We start from the raw sequence: 5,827 nt of genomic DNA, 5'->3' as shown, positions 1-5,827 counted from the left end.
GCGAGAGGGCTGTACAAGCAATGATCACACGCACGGCACAGCGGACACACCAGGAACCGCGGTGTTGGCCGTCGAATGGCGCTAGCTGCGCAGCATTTGTGCACCGCCGCCGTCAGTGTCAGCCAGTTTGCTGTGGCATACGGAGCTCCATCGCAGTCTTTAACACTGGTAGCATGCCGCGACAGCGTGGACGTGAACCGTATGTGCAGTTGACGGACTTTGAGCGAGGGCGTATAGTGGGCATGCGGGAGGCCGGGTGGACGTACCGCCGAATTGCTCAACACGTGGGGCGTGAGGTCTCCACAGTACATCGATGTTGTCGCCAGTGGTCGGCGGAAGGTGCACGTGCCCGTCGACCTGGGACCGGACCGCAGCGACGCACGGATACACGCCAAGACCGTAGGATCCTACGCAGTGCCGTAGGGGACCGCACCGCCACTTCCCAGCAAATTAGGGACACTGTTGCTCCTGGGGTATCGGCGAGGACCATTCGCAACCGTCTCCATGAAGCTGGGCTACGGTCCCGCACACCGTTAGGCCGTCTTCCGCTCATGCCCCAACATCGTGCAGCCCGCCTCCAGTGGTGTCGCGACAGGCGTGAATGGAGGGACGAATGGAGACGTGTCGTCTTCAGCGATGAGAGTCGCTTCTGCCTTGGTGCCAATGATGGTCGTATGCGTGTTTGGCGCCGTGCAGGTGAGCGCCACAATCAGGACTGCATACGACCGAGGCACACAGGGCCAACACCCGGCATCATGGTGTGGGGAGCGATCTCCTACACTGGCCGTACACCACTGGTGATCGTCGAGGGGACACTGAATAGTGCACGGTACATCCAAACCGTCATCGAACCCATCGTTCTACCATTCCTAGACCGGCAAGGGAACTTGCTGTTCCAACAGGACAATGCACGTCCGCATGTATCCCGTGCCACCCAACGTGCTCTAGAAGGTGTAAGTCAACTACCCTGGCCAGCAAGATCTCCGGATCTGTCCCCCATTGAGCATGTTTGGGACTGGATGAAGCGTCGTCTCACGCGGTCTGCACGTCCAGCACGAACGCTGGTCCAACTGAGGCGCCAGGTGGAAATGGCATGGCAAGCCGTTCCACAGGACTACATCCAGCATCTCTACGATCGTCTCCATGGGAGAATAGCAGCCTGCAATGCTGCGAAAGGTGGATATACACTGTACTAGTGCCGACATTGTGCATGCTCTGTTGCCTGTGTCTATGTGCCTGTGGTTCTGTCAGTGTGATCATGTGATGTATCTGACCCCAGGAACGTGTCAATAAAGTTTCCCCTTCCTGGGACAATGAATTCACGGTGTTCTTATTTCAATTTCCAGGAGTGTAATCGCAGGAGTATTTTTTCAACGTTAGCGAACAGGAGGAGAACAGCTTCTGAAAAGTATTGTTGCACTTGATGAAATATGGATACGAGATTTGAATCAGAGCTGAAGTCTCAATCGTCACATTTTCCATACCCGAAAGAATTCCGCCGCCAACAATGCAAGGTGAAACTGATTATGAACTTTGCGTATGACATGAATGGAGTCATAGCTACAGCGTGCCCCAGCGGATATCTGTAATAGGCACGTACTACAAGATGTTCCTGCAAAATGTTTTGTGTCTGAAAATTTGTTAAAGAAGGCCTGACATGCTCGCAACTGGTGTCTTCATTTTGTACTGTAATGCAAGACCGCATATTGCCCGACCAGTGAGAGAAACTCTTGACGAACATGGATGGAAGCACTATCCCATCCACCATACAGTCCTGATATGAACCGCCAGACTTAGATTTGTTTCATAAAGTGAAGGGATACACCCATGGAAAACGTTTTTGATGAAATTTCTAGTGAGCTTCCAAGATGCTACTCCAGGCGCTGTAAAATGAATGTGCGCAACGGAGAATACTGAACGCGAAAATGATTTGGCTCTGTCTGGTTACCCCCTGAGGCCGGTCGGTGAGGCCGGGTGGTTCTATGCGCTTCAGTCTGGAACCGCGCGACCGCTACGGTCTCAGGTTCGAATCCTGCCTCAGGCATAGATGTGTGTGATGCCGTTAGGTTAGTTAGGTTTAAGTAGTTGTAAGTTCTAGGGGACTGATGACCTCAGATGTTAAGTCCCACAGTGCTCAGAGCCATTTGAACCATTTGAGCTACCCCCTGAAGCAGATCTTAGGATCTCCTCCTTCTTGCTCTTTAACATATAAATTACAACATTAATATAAATGAATGATTAATGGAACTAGCAACTAAAAATGGTAAATGCTGTTTCTGCTTACACATTTATTGTAGATTAAAACCCCTTTATATATTACAACTGTTTTATATTAATGACCAACTGACATAAAGAGATACAATTGAATTTCCTAACTAATATGATTGATCAAATGCCCAAATCTGCCCCTTTTTATGGCTACGCGATCTAATATAGATAACGCGAGATGACTGACATCTTCTGCGTACCAAACACTAGAAGACACCACTTTCAAAGATGATCTACAGTGGTGTGCAACCTCAGTAGAAATACAGCTTACGTGACCACAACTGTTTAGCTTGTAGCCCTAATATGACGAAGCAGTTAGCAATATCACCGTATGTACTGCATCCAGTGTGTCGGAGTGATGGTTCTCGTACACGTTTGCGACGATGGAAGAACTCCAGCCACAAAATAAAAACTCTTTCAACCATTATGACAGCAGAAGGCGGTCCTCTGACTAGTAGAATCTAATACCGTCTTCTCCTCTCTGTGTTCTACAGGCAAGAAACGCGAACACCCAGGCACAAGGACGGAATTCAGATAACGCCTCTAGGTGAGTATAGACAGAGAAAATGCTCTCAATCACTGAACGCTACGTACTCAACGACGACTCCCTACCTGGAGGCGAAGTCCAGAATCGTATAAATTCGCAACAGTACAGTGCCTAACAGTTCTAACTATAAAACCTCCTGAGAGCAAAGACAGCAAGTCAGTCTGTAGTCAACAAAAGCTGATACTGAACGACCGTCAAACACAGACGCTCAAACCGGAAGACCTCTTTCTCTCCACCGCTGGCTTCCCTGCAAAGCTCGGCTCCCCTCCATCGTAACTGCAGAAGGCGGATCATATTCTTGAAACCACGGGATATTCTTCCTCTCTAAAGATTCTTCCGAACGCCGACCAAACATATTTTAGTCTTTTGTCGCCCAGTCCGGAAAAAAAAATGGCTCTGAGAACTCTGTGACTTAACGTTTTGATAATAAAGATACTCCATCACCTTTGATGCAATAAGAGTTAACAACTATTTACAAGGTGTACGTGACAATGTCAGTCTTCTTTAAATATTCGTATATACCACGTACAATATATCAAACGATACCTAATTCCGGTCGTAAATCACGGCAAAGTATTCACATGAGTGCTTGTAAAGTGCGAAATTATAGCCACCTTACATGATGACCGGAGTAAACAAACAGCTGGGCACAATGAAAGTGACGTATCCGGAATACACAAGAGTTGCCAAAACGTTGGGAAGCTGTCACAAACAAGAATGGAGATTATATCGAAAGTCCGTAAAGGTAGTTTGCAAAATAAATTGCGTTTTTCAATTCTATCTTACAACGTGCAGAACTTTTGAAATGATACTTGTATTATGAATTTAAACGTACCGAGGTATCTCGAACAGAATTGCCTCCTCCAGTCAACCAGCATACATTCCGAAAGCACCAGTGGGATAACACTCAACTTGGCTTTTATCACATGCTCCTGAAAGCAAATGGATCAAGCCAGTCATGTACATACAGCATTTTCTTGCTTTCCAAAAGCATTTGACTCAGCACTACGCCAATGATTATTAACGAAAGTACGGCCATATGACGTATCAAACGAAATTTGTGACTGGATTAAGAATTTATTGATAGGGAGCACACAGTATGTTATCTTAGATGGAGAGCCGTTGAGATATGCAGAAGTAACTTCAGGCGTACCGCTGGGGAATTGTTGGGACTCTTGCTGTTCATTTTGTATATTAACGTTCTGGCACACAGTATTAATAGTAAATGATAATTAAATAGATACCCTAGCTACAAGCAGGCGTTGATATACTTCATTTGGGGACATGTTGAAAATGTGTGCCCCGATCGGGACTCGAACCCGAGATCTCCTGCTTACATGGCAGATGCTCTATCCATCTGAGCCACCGCGGGCACAGAGAATAGTGCGTGTGCAGGGACTTATCCCTTGCACGCCCCCCGTGAGATCCACATTGTGGACATGTCCACAACACTACATTCGTAGTGCGCCTAAAAGATGTTTGCCCATCATACTCATTACTCGTGGCAGATTAATCTACCAAGTCCCGTACGAGTTCGGGCATAGCGTGTGCGTTCGCACCAGAAGGTCAAAGGCCGGGAACCCATATTTTTTAACTATATATGACGCACTATCCTCTGTGCCCGCTGTGGCTCAGATGGATAGAGCGTCTGCCATGTAAGCAGGAGATCCCGTGTTCGAGTCCCGGTTGGGGCACACATTTTCAAAATGTCCCCAATGAAGTATATCAACGCCTGCTTGCAGCTAGGGTGTCTATTTAATTATCATTTCATTTCTAGCAAAGCTGCATGGTCATTGACGGTAACTGTTATTTCGGGAACAGATACTACCGTCATATATAGTTAAAAAGAATTAATAGTAACTTCAGACTTTTCGCAGATGGTGCAGTTGTCTGTAATGAAACATTGCCTGAAAAACGCTGACCATATATACAGTCATATTTTAATGTGGTCAAAGACTGGCAACTTGCTTTAAACACTCAGAAATCTAAAACTGTGCACTTCACATCATGTAAACCGTAGTATCGTAAGACTGATACATCAGTGAGTGACAGCTGTAATCAGTCACTTGGTTGGTTGGTTGGTTCGGGGAAGGAGACCAGACAGCGAGGTCATCGGTCTCATCGGATTAGGGAAGGACGGGGAAGGAAGTCGGCCGTGCCCTTTGAAAGGAACCATCCCGGCATTTGCCTGGAGCGATTTAGGAAAATCACGGGAAACCTAAATCAGGATGGCCGGACGCGGGATTGAACCGTCGCCCTCCCGAATGCGAGTCCAGTCACCTGGACAGTTTATAGACCCTAGGTATATGAAACGGAATTGTCACAAAGGCTCAGTCGTAGGTTAAGCTTCTGACTGACTTCATTGGCAGGTCGCTGAGGAAGGGCAATCAGTCTAAAAGGAAGACTTTTTACAAAACTACTGTGGGACGCATTTTAGAATATTACTGAAGTTTGTGGTACCAATATCAAGTGGGACTAACAAGACGTATTGAATATCAGCAAAGAAGGGTAACACGAATTGTCACAGGTTTGTCTGACCCGTGGCTGTAAAACCTCAGCTGTCAGACCCTTGGTGAGACACTGTTCGTCCAAAAAGTTCCGAGAATAATTTTATTCCTGGGTTATAAGTGACGTCAGTGCTGGTAACTACTGCGTCAGCTGGAACTAGCAACAGACGTGCATTCGACCAATCGATTGTGAGCAGGCAGAGCTGATTAGTGAACGTGTGGCCATCATGTGTCAACGTTGTTGTCACAAATCGTAATGGAGCAACATCACTAAATTAAGTGTTCAAGACATCCACCAGAATGTTTTGAACAAGAGAGAAGTGTGTGCAATGTTTGTCCCTCACCCCTTGATTTCTAAACAAAAAAAAAAAAAAAAAAAAAAACACGCATGGACGCCTGCGCGTTTTGACTCAAATGCAAAACTCGAAAAGTTAATCACATAAGACGGGACTTTATATTATCAATATGATCTATCACAAAACTAAAAAGTGCAGAAATTCACATG

General features: G+C 46.4%; 1 non-coding gene across 1 annotated transcript; it reads right to left on the bottom strand.

The window, feature by feature from the left end:
- Positions 1-4,113: 4,113 nt before the first annotated feature.
- Trnat-ugu (transfer RNA threonine (anticodon UGU)) lies at positions 4,114-4,188 on the bottom strand. Its single transcript has one exon. It is a non-coding gene; the product is annotated as a tRNA-Thr (tRNA).
- Positions 4,189-5,827: the final 1,639 nt, after the last annotated feature.

The sequence above is a fragment of the Schistocerca cancellata genome, chromosome 7 (assembly GCF_023864275.1).
Source record: "Schistocerca cancellata isolate TAMUIC-IGC-003103 chromosome 7, iqSchCanc2.1, whole genome shotgun sequence".
Classification (NCBI taxonomy): Eukaryota; Metazoa; Arthropoda; class Insecta; order Orthoptera; family Acrididae; genus Schistocerca; species Schistocerca cancellata.
Note: the sequence above shows the minus strand (reverse complement) of the source record. Positions and strands in the feature narration are given on the sequence as shown.